Source organism: Pogoniulus pusillus, chromosome 2 (assembly GCF_015220805.1).
Source record: "Pogoniulus pusillus isolate bPogPus1 chromosome 2, bPogPus1.pri, whole genome shotgun sequence".
In the NCBI taxonomy this organism is placed as follows: Eukaryota; Metazoa; Chordata; class Aves; order Piciformes; family Lybiidae; genus Pogoniulus; species Pogoniulus pusillus.
The window spans coordinates 45,160,791-45,178,032 of NC_087265.1; the positions used below are offsets into that span (position 1 = coordinate 45,160,791).

The window sequence follows — 17,242 nt, forward strand, 5'->3', positions numbered from 1 at the left end:
CAAATCCCCACAGGTTCTTTCCTCCTCTAGTGAAACCCTTGACCAAAAGAAGCATCCCAAGTCCCCACAGGTTCTTTCCTCCCCCTAGTGAAACCCTTGACCAAAAGAAGCATCCCAAATCCCCACAGGTTCTTTCCTCCCCCTAGTGAAACCTTTGACCAAAAGAAGCATCCCAAGTCCCCACAGGTTCTTTCCTCCTCTAGTAAAACCCCTGACCAAAAGAAGCATCCCAAATCCCCACAGGTTCTTTCCTCCTCTAGTGAAACCCTTGACCAAAAGAAGCATCCCAAATCCCCACAGGTTCTTTCCTCCTCCTAGTAAAACCCTTGACCAAAAGAAGCATCCCAAATCCCCACAGGTTCTTTCCTCCTCTAGTGAAACCCTTGACCAAAAGAAGCATCCCAAGTCCCCACAGGTTCTTTCCTCCTCTAGTAAAACCCCTGACCAAAAGAAGCATCCCAAGCCCCCACAGGTTCTTTCCTCCTCTAGTGAAACCCTTGACCAAAAGAAGCATCCCAAGTCCCCACAGGTTCTTTCCTCCTCTAGTAAAACCCCTGACCAAAAGAAGCATCCCAAGTCCCCACAGGTTCTTTCCTCCTCTAGTAAAACCCCTGACCAAAAGAAGCATCCCAAATCCCCCAAGTAAGATCCTCGACAGCAACGTTTGCTTGGGAACAGCTTGCACAGCTGTCACAGTAGCCAATACTGCCATTTTCTGTCCACATTGAGACCTATAAATAAATACCTCTCGTGGCTCTTTGCTTCCCCTTTCACCCCCACACAAGTGGCATGTACCAGAGAGCGCTGTTGCTTAGGAAGCACAGCCGAAAACATCTGCAATCCAGCTTACTTTTTAAACATGTTCAAGCAGGTTCCGTTCAGCTGCTGACAAAGAACAGAATTAAATCGCTGAGAAGTTCATTATCAAATTCAGATCCCCACTCAAAAGCCAAACCGCCTCGTCCCGGGCGCAGCGCGGCAGGCTCCTCTGGGGAGCGCCAGCCCGCGGCTCCGCGGGTGAGAGGGCCCAGGAGGCCCCGTGCCGAGCCCCGGCCGCACTCCCAGGCAGCGCGGGCAGACGGCTCGAGCAAAGCACCGCTCTTCGCCCGGGTGCCAGCCCCGCAACGACAGGCAAACGCCGGTGCTGGTCTGCCTGCCTTTCCTTCCACAGCCCGTGTGGTCTGGCAGGAGACAGCAGCTGCAGGGACACCGCAGAAGTTCCTGCTGCTTTAGGCAAACAGCGCCTGCACCGCGGCGCGCTACAGACCATGAGGACGGCTGCGGACCAACTAGCCGAGGTCCTGACAGCAGAACCCCTGCAGCAGAGCACACAACTCAACACAAATCAATTTATCCTGATTTGCAGCCCAGATTATGACTTATTTATAGCCATGCACAGAAACGACGTACCGCTATGAAATAAAGAAATGTAACACGAGCCAGACGCGTCCAGAGAAAGGCAGCGAGGCTGGTGAGGGGCCGGGAACGCAAACCCGGGGAGGAGAGGCTGAGGGAGCTGGGGGTGTGCAGCCTGCAGCAGAGGAGGCTCAGGGGTGACCTCATTGCTGTCTACAGCTACCTGAAGGGAGGCTGTAGCCAGGTGGGGGTTGGTCTCTTCTGCCAGGCAACCAGCAACAGAACAAGGGGACACAGTCTCACGTTGTGCTGGGGGAAGTATGGGCTGGATGTTAGGAGGAAGTTGTTGGCAGAGAGAGTGATTGGCATTGGAATGGGCTGCCCAGGGAGGTGGTGGAGTCACCGTCCCTGGAGGTGTTGAAGCAAAGCCTGGCTGAGGCACTTAGTGCCATGGTCTGGTTGATTGGCTAGGGCTGGGTGCTAGGTTGGCCTGGATGATCTTGGAGGTCTCTTCCAGCCCGGTTGATTCTATGATTCTATAACCCCAAACTCTTCTTTTTTTCCCCTCAAAGAGGCAGCATGCTAGTGAAAGGCACAATTACCATCAGTTTACTTTGCAGCCTTACCCTACATAGCAGTACCACTCGATTGCATTTTCTCATCAAAATCCAAGGACTACAGGAGATGGTGAAGCTACAACCAGCAAATGATGTTCCAGGCTCCTGTCCACATCCCTCAGCAAAACTGATGAGGGTCAGGTTCCACGCCATGCAGCCCAGATTTCTTATTTCACACTAGGCAATAAAATAAGTATGCCAATCTGTATTGCATATGAAAAAGCAGGATATTAACTAGTCCCAAAGTGATTCAGGACATCAGATTACCTATGTCACAAAATGCTTCATGAAGCAGTAACCAAACACCATCTACCTTTCAATCAGAAAGCCCAAATGCAAGTGGTTCAATATATTCTGATGTTAAGTTTTATAAGAGTCCTTGCTTGTATTTTTTTGCATTAAAAAATATAACAATGTTTTATCCCTCATTTCACTTTCATACAATTTACATACTAAGCTTATTTTCCACCAAATGTTTATGGTCATACATATTTATGCTACTCTTCCCGTTTTCCCTATATCACTGTGGACAAAAAGCGATGGAGAACTCAAGCTGCTAGAAATGCAAACTTTTTTAGAGGGTGGAGGTTAAGCAGGAGAGTTGCTGGAAAGGATTATATGCAAATCTGAAAGACAAAAAAGTCCTAAGGTTTTTGGTTTGGTTATTTTTGTTTGTTTTGGGAGGTTTGTTTTGGTTTGTTGTTAGCAATTGCAGCGGGACCTTGACCGCCTGGACAGATGGGCAGAGTCCAAGGGGATGGGGTTCAATAGCTCCAAGTGCAGGGTGCTGCACTTTGGCCACAACAACCCCATGCAGAGATACAGGCTGGGGTCAGAGTGGCTGGAGAGCAGCCAGACAGAGAGGGATCTGGGGGTGCTGATCGATACCCGCCTGAACATGAGCCAGCAGTGTGCCCAGGTGGCCAAGAGAGCCAATGGCATCCTGGCCTGCATCAGGAATGGTGTGGTCAGCAGGAGCAGGGAGGTCATTCTGCCCCTGTACTCTGCACTGGTTAGACCACACCTTGAGTACTGTGTTCAGTTCTGGGCCCCCCAGTTTAGGAGGGACGTTGAGATGCTTGAGCGTGTCCAGAGAAGGGTGACGAGGCTGGGGAGAGGCCTTGAGCACAGCCCTACGAGGAGAGGCTGAGGGAGCTGGGATTGGTTAGCCTGGAGAAGAGGAGGCTCAGGGGAGACCTTATTGCTGTCTACAACTACCTGAGGGGTGGTTGTGGCCAGGGGGAGGTTGCTCTCTTCTCTCAGGTGGCCAGTGCCAGAACAAGAGGACACAGCCTCAGGCTGCACCAGGGGAGATTTAGGCTTGAGGTGAGGACAAAGTTCTTCACTGAGAGAGTCATTGGACACTGGAATGGGCTGCCCGGGGAGGTGGTGGAGTCGCCGTCCCTGGGGCTGTTCAAGGCAGGATTGGACATGGCACTTGGTGCCATGGTCTAGCCTTGAGCTCTGTGGTAAAGGGTTGGACTGGATGATCTATGAGATCTCTTCCAACCCTGATGATACTGTGATACTGTGATTATTCATGACTCCCAATTTATCACAGCTTTTGTTAGAATAGTTTTTCATATTTGTGGAGAGATGGAGCAGCTAGAGCTATGCTACTTAGGCCAAAGCTGTACTGACCTAGTAAATGTTTTGACTTGTGTGCATTTGTAGATGACTTTTATCTGTCTTTTTTTCAGGGTAAAACAAACAAACAAGCAAGCAAACAAACCAACCCTACAAAAGAGTATTGAAGCAACAGTAGTCAAAACTTAAACTGGCAGGACTTAAAATGGCATCAGCATTTTAGAGATGTGCTGGTGTTTGGTGATGTTTTATTGAGGGAACAGCATGTTTATCATTTTTATAATTCAGTTTTTCTCAGAACCATTACTAGTTGAGGGCAAGGACAAAGACAGATACTGACAAGCTCCATGTAAACTTATCTTTCAGACAGCTTTACCAACCTAGCAATGCATTACATCTGCCTCACTTCACCTTAACCTTCCATCTACTTATTCAGGGAGGAAAATCCTGACAGTTCAAAGTTCAGTTAGTAGAAATACACTTTTAAGAGGCAGTAAGAGTTTCAGATGGCAGAATCATCTGTTGTTATTTCAAGGAAAAGATGTAAGCTGTGGAATTAATTTCCATAAAATCACCATTATGCAACCTAACTAATGTATGAAGACCTGTATGTCTTCAATTAATAGGCAACTTCATTATTGAATGCATGCAACCTAACTCATGTATGAAGACCTGTATGTCTTCAATTAATAGGCAACTTCATTATTGAATGCATGCAACCTAACTAATGTATGAAGACCTGTATGTCTTCAATTAATAGGCAACTTCATTATTGAATGCATGCAACCTAACTCATGTATGAAGACCTGTATGTCTTCAATTAATAGGCAACTTCATTATTGAATGCATGCAACCTAACTCATGTATGAAGACCTGTATGTCTTCAATTAATAGGAAACCTAATTACTGAATTTATGGAACCTAAATCATGTATGAAGACCTGTATGTCTTCAATTAATAGGAAACTTAATTACTGAATTTATGCAACCTAAATCATGTATGAAGACCTGTGTGTATTCAATTAATATAAAACTTCATTATTGAATTTATGCAACCTAAATCATGTATGAAGACCTGTGTGTCTTCAATTAATATAAAACTTCATTATTGAATGTATGCAACCTAAATCATGTATAAAGACCTGTATGTCTTCAATTCATAGGAAACCTAATTTATGCAACCTAACTCATGTATGAAGACCTGTGTGTCTTCAATTAAAAGGAAACTTCATTACTGAATGTATGCAACCTAAGTCATGTATGAAGACCTGTATGTCTTCAATTAATAGGAAACCTAATTACTGAATTTATGCAACCCAAATAATGTATGAACACTTGTATGTCTTCAATTAATAGGAAACTTCATTATTGAATTTATGCAGCCTAAATCATGTATGAAGACCTGTATGTCTTCATTTAATAGGAAACCTAATTACTGAATGTATGCAACCTAAACCATGTACAAAGACTTGTATGTTTTCAATTAATAGGAAACTTCATTATTGAAGTACTGCATCTGTCAAAGTATCTTTCAACAAAAGCAAATTCCTTTGCACTACAAGCAAATGAGACCAAAACTCTTACATCCACAATAAACATTGTATATGCTCAAACCAAAACAAAATCACATACCACTCTCCAGCTCTTTGGATTTAGAAACAAATTTAGACTACCAGAATAAACACTAAACTTCAGTAATACAGAGGATCAGAATCATGCCTCTCTCCTCAGAATATCTGATGCAGGCAGAAAGATTTGGTTCTATTTATGTTGCTTAAAGAAGCTTGGCATCTAAAATTCAAAGTGCAGAACAAAATGTCCATATACATTACAGTTTTGATAGAATTTAGACTGGGGGGAGGGGGGGGGAGGGGAGGAAGTGTATTACAGAATTACCATAACTTGGCAGCAGCACAGAACACCTGTTTGCTTTAGGAATTCTTTGGATCTTCTTCTTTGAAGTTCTTTAAATAACACCAGTAACCTTTTAGAACGTGAAGTGCCGGAACTACAGGAAAACTGGGTTTTGTTTTGTTTCCTGTGTGCATGAATGGAACAGGTAGGTGTGCTTCAAAGCTGTGATTCCCATGGAATGCTGTTCCATATGGATGTTCCTCTTATTATTTTAGTGCACAGTTGATTTTATGTATCTATGTACTTACGGTAAGCACCAGACTGCCTCATAAATTTAAACTCGGAATCTGCTGTACTCGTTTTAGACGAACAGGGTAATTATGCGGTAAACTGCAGGGCTATGTGCTGCTTTTATTTTCTCCTTGTATTAGTGTAGCGTGACACGCCGAGTCGCTCACCCAGCCTGAGCCTAAGTGCTGCAGGTGTTACTACGGTTTTTACCAGGGCTCTCCATTACACCAACTGCCAGCTACAGAGGAGAGGTCTGATGGAAACTACTGAAACACATCTTCCCAGCTCTATTGTGTGAAGCAGAAGCAGGGCTGTTTTCGGAGAGATGTCACGCCGTATCTAGTGTTCGACACGGAATTACTTTTTATAGGAGAAATCTTTCGATACAGTGGCAGTGAAGCACCTGCACTTAACAATATTTATACTGGGAAATGTCTGCACTTTTAAGACACAGCAGATTCCCGACCCTAAGAGCACGGGCCAACGGGTCCCTGCTAATCAGGACCCACACACGGGCACTTGCAAGGGCAGTTCCTGCTTGGCACACTATGCTGCGCGGCGCCAACGCGCACCGCTCCCCCGGGGAGCCCGAGAAGAGCGAAGGGGCACCTGCGCTAGGCACCCCTGCAGCCTGGAGACAGCTGCGCAGGCGCATCTCCGGCGGGCGTTGCAGAAAGGCCGCACGCCCCGGACCCGCCGCCGCTGCCTCGCCGGCGTACCCGCAGGCAACGCCGGTGGCGGGCCGGGCCCCGCCGCGCCGCCATCGTGCCCGCCCCCGTCCCCTTCTCTGCATGAGCCCGCCCCCGCCGCAGGGCACGCCAGAGCTCAGCCCGCAGCGCGGCCGCTTTGCGCAGCTCGCCCACCAGCCCCACAGCACAGCCGGGGTCGTGGGGTACCGCCGGGGCCGGGCAGCAGCGCCCGCTCTCGCCGGCGCCCCCGCCCCAAAGAGAGCGAGAGCCAGCCCGCCCACCGCGGTGGCTTCCACGGAGACCCACACTGCCCCCGGCCGCCTTCTCCCTTCTCTCCTTGTTCTCATCACGGAGAGCAGGGAGCGCGGGGGGAAGGCGACGAGCCCGTTTTCCGCGCAGCCTGTTTCAGCTCCCCCACGTGAAGGGGCACCGCGCAGAGCCGCCACGGCAGCGCCGCACGGACACAAAGCCAGCACCGCCGAGCCAGCACAGCCGAGCCAGCACCGCCGAGCCAGCACCGCCGAGCCAGCGCGGCGGCCGGCCTGCGGCCAGCACCCCCGGGCTGCGGGCGGCTCGCCTCCACCTTTGCCCGCTGCTCCGGCTGCGTTGCTCACATTCACACAGCAACATAGCAGACGTTCTTAAAACTCTGCAAATCCGTATTTACAAAGAACGTTTCTCAGTTGAGCGGGTAAGCGCCAAAGAAAATGATAACCCCAAAACACAATGTAGAAACAGGGCATCTCCCCCCTCTCCCCTCTTCAAAAATCAACAGATCTATTTCTCTTGAGGCAATGCCGGCGTATCTGGTTTGTGATTTGAGCGCTGGAGTAGAGAGAAAAACGCTAAACAGATTTATGGATAAAAACTTCTCTGCAGTTAATTTCTATGTGATGCGGTGTGATGGAGAAATGAGATGTCTGTTCTCTCGGAGACAAACAGGCCACTAAAATTTTGGGGGGACAGTTGTCAAATAAAACGTTAGGCGTAATTAACCAGGAACTAGTACAAGACGTAAGTATTTGCTTGGAAAAAAAACAACACACTGGGCATTAGAATAAAATAAACACAGAGGGTTAAAAGGTATCATTCCTGTGTATATATATAAAAACCTGGTTTAAAATTACACAAAACACCACTTGCAAAAGCATCCGAGAAAAAAAAAACCCACAACTCAGTGCACCATTAGATATGCTTCGATGTTGTTATTTTTAACCGAACACAGACATTATGAATTTCCTCCTGAGAAAGGATTAGTCTCAAATACATAACGGAATAATAGACTGTTGTTACTAAATATTTTATGATATTGGTAAATGATCCATCTAGCATAAATTTATCCTTACTCGCTTACCCAGCTTTTCATGCACAATTGAAGTTTGAATTGCATTAAAATCACAGTGAGAAAAAAAAAAACAAACAAACCAACAAACATGTAAAGGATTAATCTGATCACAGAACTGACACTGCTTAGCTTGCTATGTGCATCTTTCCAATCTCATTTTACAGAATGCAGAACCCCCCTGGCTTTACCAATAAAAAGGTAATATCAACACACGCACAGGCACACACACACACACACACGCACCCTGCTTACAGTTAAAACACTCAAGTGCGTGAAGAATCTGTAAAACAACTGACCTGTTCAAATTGCTGTTTTCCCAATCCATGCACTGTTTTTATTAATTAGGAACCAAACCAGACTGATCATCATTTTATAACGTTTGACATATTCACTGTCTTCCTAGTTCCAGCAGAATCTTCTGAAATTTCCCAGCACTGTGTTTTATTGCTAGTACCATATGCTTTATTGTTCAGCCACAAGAGCTTTGCTCTGCACAAAGACTCATTACCTACTGCTTGCTGAGCAGCTTCGGGCTCACTGAGGCTGCCTGTGTGATCACATGGGAGTTTTGTCTGAGAAAGCCAGGCATGTCACCGATTTCACCCGCTACGGATATTTTTATCAGCTGAGGTCTACTATGAGGAAGGAATAACAAACTCTAAAGGTTCCTTTAGCTCATTAAGACTGCAGTCATTACAGAAATCCCCTCTCCTTCCCCCTCCCCCCCTTTTAATTATTATTACTTCCACTATAACACAGGCTCAAGCAGAAATTAAAGAGAGTTGTTAAAAGTGGTTTTTTTTCCTTCCAGGGAGTGGTAAGACCCATGCATTGTCTGCACATTGAAACCAACATTCTGAAGGGAGAATATTTTGCCAACACTTAATCTGACAGTGTTTATCCTTTCCATAGAGGATGAGCTTCTGAAGGAAAAATTGCTCCAAAAAAGCAAGCCCTTTGATTTAAATTGGTCTCATCAGCCAATGGCATCCTGTAATCTTTGGTCATAAAATCAGTTTTGCTGGTTTCGGTGATGCTACTCAGGTGAACGAGAATTGGCCATTTCAGCAAGGATTTGTCTCAAATCCAGATGACAAATTGTACAGTACAATGAAGTCCCATCTCAAGTTGGTGATACCTGGGGAGGGTGGGGGCGTTTTTTGCTTGAGTTTTTATTTGTGATTTTTTTTTTTTTTTGGAGGTGGGAAAACACAAAATTATAAATTTATCATTTTATATCAGTTAAAAAAAATATTTACCTAGGCGTTTTACACTGCAGTAAGTGATTGCATTCCAAATTACAAAAGCACTTATATAAAAGGATAAATATTTAATGACTTCTTTCGCTGATATACTATCAGAGACACATTTTGGAATCCTTGTAGATAGCTTAACTCCTACTGCCGAGTGAATTCCCAGAATGTTCTCGTTTAAAACTCTTAACATGCAGCTAGTGATGATAAATGAACATCTCCACCCTGAAAACTGGGACTGAACATGTAATTAACCATAATATTAACATTGCAAAGCTGCAGCTATTCTGTGAAATAGTCGATTAGCTCCGGAATTATTCATAGCGGTTTAAAAATACAAGGTGGCAAAAGGAAACTGTTTCCTCATTAACATTCCACAAATGCAATACCTACTTATTCTATTTAAGGTCTTCCTCTTTAGAATAAATGACAGCTTGTTGCTCTTTGTTGGCATTATTCTGCTCCTATGGAAGTCAGTGTAAGTTTTGCCACCGATTTGCATGGCAGAAGAGACAAGCGTGACGAACACAGATGCATGCGCTTTACTGTGTCATCATGCAAATCAATGACAAAACTCCTCGGCTCTTTATTGTTCTCAGCATCTTGCTCCTGCTGTGTTAATAAGCTTTTCTAACAGTTGATCTGCAGCTCTCTGTGATGAGGCTGAATTGTAAAAGATGCATCGTAAAGCATTCAGAATTCCCCACGACTAAATCTAGTGACAAATACCTTCTAGACTCGTATTCGTTGTGTTTAATAAAAGAAAATGAACGTGTTTCAAAGTGGCACCGTTTTTACCTACTTAAAGGCACACAGCAAGCAGATGGTTTGTGGCTGAGAACCTTCTACGTCTCTTAAGCAGGAAACACTACCGTGTATGCATTAATGAGAAGGAACGAACGCAGGCTAGATGGGTTGCTAACGAACAGCTGGTTTAGCTACGGCTATGCATATTTCTTTCCCCTGGCGATATCACTGATGATGTCACGATGCTAGTGTAGGAAGACATAAACAAAAGGCAGGCATTTTTGCTGCAGTAGCATTAGTGGGGAGGAAGGAAAATCAAACGTTTGACAGATGGAAAGCACAAAATCTGATCGGAACACAAATGCTACTGTCACATTTTCTGCCTGTCAGTATATGCCCTATGGAGTACTTCTCAAACCCTTACAGGTTAGGAGAAAACACGTTCAAGGAGACGACACGGTTAAACCCGTTAGCAGGAAAGTGTTTTCTGCAGGAGACAAAAGCAGCAAGCAGTCTTCATGCCGTAGGAAAGGCAGGCTCCGTTAATCAGTTCTTCAGCAGGGGGTGGGGGAAGGGAGAGAAGCTTCAATCCTCCATAGTGCTGTTTGAAATTTGCTAATTCTAACTTAAGATTCTTGGGTAGATAACTGACATTCCAACAGATGTACCAAATAGAAGGAAGTGTTTACCAGGGTTATTTTGTTGACTTTCTGCCCAAACTGTTGAGGAGGTGTGTTTTTGCAACCATGAAGGAGTTAAACATCACCCAAGAGTTTCACAGTAGCTACAATCCAGATCTCCCTTGTCACTCCATAGTAGGAAGAGCCCCCAAATGAGACAACGCTTTCTGGTACCCCTCCTGTAACAGGTAAGACTTCTTCAGGAGAAACCAAATTCACATCTCTTTGAAACGATAGTAGGAGAATGGCATTCATAAGCTTAGCAGTTTTTTGCACTCAAGGTCTCCCAGGGGAGTTGATGTAAGCAAGAGCTCTCCTTCTTCTAATAAAAGGTTCCTGGTGGATCCAAATTAAAAAAAACAATCAAGAACCTGCTGACTAATTGTAAATAACAGTAAACTGTCAGACCCTGCATCTGCTTTGTAGGAAATGCCACTCACAGGAACGCTGTCATGCTTTCCCATTCCACAAAACCCACAGAAATAGGGAAGTGCTAAGGAAACACAGACACTGGATCACCTCCATCGTTAGGAGGGAATAATTACGCAACGCCTGATTTAGTCTACCAATACACATTGAAACTTGAGCACTTGTGTGCAAGTTATGTGCACCAAAATACAGATCTTGCACATCATTTAGTTTTAAAAATGTAAAAAGTCCTCCAACAGCCCCAAACCAACCATAGAGCACAAAATAGCACAGTAGTAAGCCAAGCAGATTTTCAAAACCTGCCTAGACACATTCCTGTGCAGGCTACCCATGGGGATCCTCCTCTGGCAGGGGGGATGGACTCGATGATCTTTGGAGGTCCCTTCTAGCCTCTAATGTTCTGTGATTCTGTGAAAATGGACTAAGCCTATAAGATGAACTTCAAATCATTCTCACATTATACAACTAACTTATTTTGGTAGGTACAGAGCTCAGCACCCTGTGTCACAGTTGGGTGAATCAGATATGAATCAAAATAAATACTGGGACAGCACTGTTCAGTTCCATGAAATGAAAAAGGGCAATCTGCACTCAATGCTTTGTTATTCTATAGGGCTGAATGCTGCACCCTGCAATAAAATGCAAGAGCTCTTACTCCTCCAACTACACCAGAAATGCAACAACTCAGACACCAGCTGAGAAAAAGAGGGGTTTGCTGAAACTCTCTTTTGCAGCCTAGTGCCAAAAAATGCTCAGAAATCCAGAATTTATGAAACCTGTTCAGTGAACCACACATGCTCTACTCCAGCTCTAACCAAACGTCAAGGTTCACATGCCATGGTTTGTGTTTTATGAGCAACAGCAGCAGCAACTCTGAATGACTCAACATTGGCTTTCAGGTTTGTAAGTAGATGGTTTGTGATCACTCCTTTGGCAAGATCTATGAACTTTGCCCATGCAAAGTCATCTAATTCGAGCTCAGGATGAGACATAGCTGCAGACTTTCTGTGGAACTCTGCCATTACAGTCTACATTCTACAGCATGAAAAATGCACATCAATGAGAATCACAGAATCATAGAATCAACCAGGTTGAAAGAGACCTCCAAGATCATCCAGTCCAACCTAGCACCCAGCCCTGTCCAATCAGCTAGACCATAGAATCAACCAGGTTGGAAGAGACCTCCAAGATCATCCAGTCCAACCTAGCACCCAAGCCCTATCCAATCAGCTAGACCATAGAATCACAGAATCAACCAGGTTGGAAGAGACCTCCAAGATCATCCAGTCCAACCTAGCACCCAGCCCTGGGCAGTCAACCACACCATGGCACTAAGTGCCTCAGCCAGGCTTTTCTTGAACACCTTCAGGGACGGCAACTCCACCACCTCCCTGGGCAGCCCATTCCAATGCCAATCACTCTCTCTGCAAAGAACTTCCTCCTGACATCCAGCCTAGACCTCCCCCAGCACAACTTGAGACTTTGTCCCCTGTCAGGAACAGTGGGGTAGGATAATCTTAAGTATAAATTCTACATATTTCTTTCCAGACCAAATACAATTCTATCCAATAAATTTCCTCACAACTAAACTACTTTTAAGTAGTGCCACAATAACTACTCAGTTCCAAATACTGGGGCTTGATAAATTTCAGTAGCCCACCAGAAAGAGTAGGATACTTTTGGTGTCTGAATTACACAAATACTGAAAACATACTAATTCCTAAATGGCATTTTCAAGAAAGAAATTGAACCCTATTTTGAAATAAGAGTCTACCAAGTGAAATGCAGGAAAACAGACAAAATCTACTTGAAAGGTTAACAGCTTAACAGATGGACAGAGAAAGCAGCTTATCACAGAAGGACAGGCCTGTAAGAGGCTGTTCTGCTGTCTGGCACCTTAGCAATCTCATCTCCAAACTTCATACAGCAACCTCTAGCATGTCAGTGTCAGGCTGCCAGTGCCACCCTTCACTCCTATTTCTGGCACATTTGCTGTGCCACATTAATTTGAAGGACACTGTGTATAGTCTCCTTTCTTTCTGCCTTTTTCAAAAGAATATCTCTGTGAACAGGAGCAACTTCTTAAACCACATGGTGCAAAGCAGGCACAACAGTGAATTGTCTTTAAACATATTAAAAGGCATATAACAGTATAAACCACTTCCTAATGATTTTTAGTACAACAGCTCTTGAAAACAACCTCATTTTTTAATGATACAGTCTTGATATTGGCATTATTCAAAGGTAAAACAAATCTTCTCATCAGAGTGATATCTGGGGGGAAAGAGCAGCTCCTGTCAGGAAGTACCACTGCATAGTATTAGAAGAGCTACTGTACACAAACATAAATAATCCACTGTAGTAAACATAGAGGATTTCTTTCTCCTTTCACAACCTTTCTCCCAACTACTGGTTAACTATCAAAGCCAAAGAACATATTAATTTCAGCAGGCAGATTAATGTAGTGAACGGTGTAGAGCCAAGCAGCGAAAAGAACTGCAGCTGCACTAGGTGATGTGAATAACCAAAGCAATTAATTTTGTGTTGCTATAATTCCTGATACAGCCATCACCCAAAACACCAGCAGAGCATGGAGTTTTCTAGATAAGAATCATAGAATCAGTCAGAGTTGGAAGGGACCACAAGGATCACCTAGTTACATCCCCCCTGCCTTGGGCAGGGACACCCTACCCTAGATCAGGCTGGCCAAAGCCCCATCCAGCTTGGCCTTAAACACCTCCAAGGATGGAGACTGAACTGCCTCCCTGGGCAACTAATTCCACTCTCATGGTGAAGAACTTCCTCCTCACGACCAGCCTGAATCATAGAATCAACCAGGTTGGAAGGGACCTCCAAGGTCATCCAGTCCAACCTAGCACCCAGCCCTAGCCAGTCAAGTAGACCATGGCACTAAGTGCCTCAGCCAGGCTTTGCTTCAACACCTCCAGGGATGGCAACTCCACCACCTCCCTGGGCAGCCCATTCCAATGGCAAATCACTCTCTCTGGCAACAATTTCCTCCTAACATCCAGCCTAGACTTCTCCTGGCACAACTTGAGACTGAACCTACCCATCTCCAGCTTTGCTCTATTCTCCCTAGTCCTGTCACTATCTGATAGCCTCTATCATTTATATATACATAATAATAAATAAAACTGATTCTATTGTAAAGAGCAAACTACTTGCTATTTCATTTAAAGAAAAGAAGAATGATTTAGAAGGCAGCAGATACTTTAAGAAGAGAGATTGCCTATGCTGTCTTGTATGTGCTTCATAAAGCAGCTTTGCTGTAGCCAGTTTCCATGACATCTCAGACATAGCAACATAATCTATGCCAAGGAGTAATGCAGAGCTATGCTTGGTGCAGTTAGAAATTGCTGAGACAAAGGCAGAAGAAACAGTTTGCATTTTCATTTTTACTTAACCGACATACTCCCTACTCCATCCCTCTCCTCTTGCTTGGTTACTGAGCACACTTTTTTCTCACTGTATCATTTTTCAACTTTGAAATTTCACTTTGCTATTGACCAGCAAAAAGTTGTAAATTAACTAAAGAGGTTTTTTGAACAGGTGTGATAGTTTTCTCTTTTACTTTTTCTCACAACTATTTGGTTCTTTTTGTCCCCCTGATACCACAGTAAACCAAAGGAAGTTTACTGAGTCAGCACAGTGAGCACAGAATAAAATCCAGTCAAGAAGAAGCAGATCACAGGATGCTAGGGGTTGGAAGGGACCCAAGGAGATCATCGAGTACAACCCCCCTGCCAGAGCAGGACAGTACTATCTAATACAGGTCACAGATCATCTTTCCTTACTGGACTTGTCATCAGCAGAACTTTCTAAAGCACTACTGTTGCTAAACCAGCAACACTGCTTTGTTCCTCACTCTCACCATTTCTATAGCAGAGCAGACAAATTCTTTACTTTTATCTTCCACTGAAATATTAATTTTTCATTGTTACAGTCTTTGAATTTGTTTCTGTCTACAATAAATGGAAGTATTTTGAGCAGTGACAGAAATAAAAATGTAAGAGACAGGCAGATCTAAGCAGTAATGTAAGTTATTTTTTTATGTTTTAAAGCAGTTAGTAGTTTACAAAGCCTCTCAACTTACAACACATTTTCAGTGCACTACTTATAAAAACAATACACAGTGAACTTTTAATCTTAGAATCATAGAATCAAGCAGGTTGGAAGAGACCTCCAAGATCAGCCAGGCCAACCTAGCACCCAGCCCTATCCAGTCAACCAGACCATGGCACTAAGTGCCTCATCCAGTCCTTTCTTGAACACCTCCAGGGACAGCGACTCCACCACCTCCCTGGGCAGCCCATTCCAATGCCAATCACTCTCTCTGCCAACAACTTCCTCCTGACATCCAGCCTGTACTTCCCCCAGCACAAGAAGGTACCTGCATTATAAAATAAGGTATCTGCTTTAAATTGCTAAGCATCAGTTTAGGATCTCATTCCATAGGAAGTGAATCTGCTGCAGGTCTTCTTCCTCCCTTTGTACATCCTTAGATCTATCATTTAAAGCTTAGAAGGACACTAAATTCTAGGTTGCATAATTTTTCCTGGGTTTAAATAACCTTTAAAGCCTAGAAAGCATTCTCCTTTAATAATCCTGTCCATTTCCATTTGACCAGCATTGATTCATCTTCCTTATGTGTATCCAGCAGAACTTGAAAGTCATTTTTATTTACTCCTTCACTTTTGTACCAGCATCACTGATAATGCCAGCACAGCACTTGGAATTTCATTGTTCTTGTCGAGTCTCCTCTCCCAGCAGAACACACCTTCTTTCACCTCTGTGTTCCATGACAACAGACTACATTAAGAAGGTATTTTGCAGGAGATTCCTTTTTTCATAGTCTAGAAAAATGGTAATGCTTTCACTTCCCTCAAAAGCAGACTGAAAGAAATTAAACCCTTCTATTTTAGCATCCAAAATAAATTTCATAGCACATGTAAAATATTTTCATCAGGTTGAAACCCAAACCACTACACTCTTAGAGCAAACTTTTTACTACATCATTCTAATGTTCTGAGTCTTGAGAATTGAGCTGGTTTGACGCTAGCTAGAATGCTTTGGTGAGAAGAACCAGATTACAGGCTGTGAAAGGAAAACAACGGTGATGTCTACTTAGAATCATAGACCCAACCAGGTTGGAAGAGACCTCCAAGATCATCCAGTCCAACCTAGCACCCAGCCTTAGCCAGTCAACCAGACCATGGCACTAAGTGCCTCAGCCAGGCTTTGCTTGAACACCTCCAGGGACGGCGACTCCACCACCTCCCTGGGCAGCCCATTCCAGTGCCAGTCACGCTCTCTGCAAAGAACTTCCTCCTAACACCCAGCCTATACTTCCCCAGCACAACTTGAGACTGTTTCACTCACATAGATAACTCACTTCTGCTGGGGAACTGGCTGGGCTGCATCTCTAAACTCACCCCTCTCTGCCATTTCTTTGACTAATCCACTTTGCTTCCTAACCCTCTGGCCGAACCTCCATTCTTCCTTGGGACTGGGGTAAGGTTGAGAGGGGTAGGAGGAAGTTGAAGGGGAGATTGGGAGCCCCTCCTGAGGACTCAGGTTTCTGGGAGGGCTGTTGTGATTCTGTATTACCTTCTACCTTGTATATTTCTGTATATAGTGTCTATATCTGCTTGTATATTGTGCTAGCTGTATATATACTGTAAACATCTGTTTGTATATTGTGCTAGCTGTATATATACTGTAAATATCTGCTTGTATATTGTGCTAGCTGCAAATAATAAGCTTCATTCAATTTCCAGAGCCGGCTGAGTCTAGTCTGGATGATTTCCAAAGTGTTGGGGGGGCAGGGAACACTCAAACCATCACAAGAGTGCAAGCCTGTCCAATTCAGAAATAATATTTCTAGAAGGCATCAGGACTAAATAAAGGCCTTATTAGAACACCTCTTATAGCCCAAATGTCTTCCAAGATTTCAACATTTCAGAAACCTGGGGTGGTAGGCTTGATGGGGCAAACATGGGCTTATCCATGTTCTCCTGTTTCCCTGCTCCTCCTGTGTTGGGGGAGGCAACCGTGGGAGGGGAAGGTGAAAGCTTTGGCTTCACCTTATTAATACGGTGAAGCCTGGCAAAGTGCCATTCCAATTGGCTAATCTATGTCCAATGCCCCATTAGTTGTGGGCTGGATACTGATATAAGGGATAAGCAGGTGGCACAGGCTGCCTCATTTTGCATCCCAAATTTGCCTGGAGAGTTTATCAGGAACAGGCTCCAAATGCCTTCATGCAATTTGCCTGCACAGTCCCCAGCGTGACATTGTGCTGAGACTGCACATGGCAAGGCCTGTGGCTTCTCAGTATCTGAAGGGGGCCTACAAAATAGCTGGGGAAGGACTTT

The 17,242-nt window shown here is 44.4% G+C and overlaps 1 protein-coding gene across 5 annotated transcripts in view; it reads right to left on the reverse strand.

Moving 5' to 3' along the window:
• Window positions 1–17,242, reverse strand: part of CSRNP3 (cysteine and serine rich nuclear protein 3) — a 142,148-nt gene that overhangs the window by 52,352 nt on the left and 72,554 nt on the right. Inside the window, exon 1 of one of the 5 annotated variants that reach the window (XM_064163902.1) lies at window positions 8,035–8,271. The exons of the other annotated variants lie outside the window; for them this stretch is intronic. The gene's annotated coding sequence lies outside the window, so the exon portion shown is untranslated. Of the gene's footprint in view, window positions 1–8,034; window positions 8,272–17,242 lie in introns of those variants that run through there. 5 annotated transcript variants of the gene reach the window in all.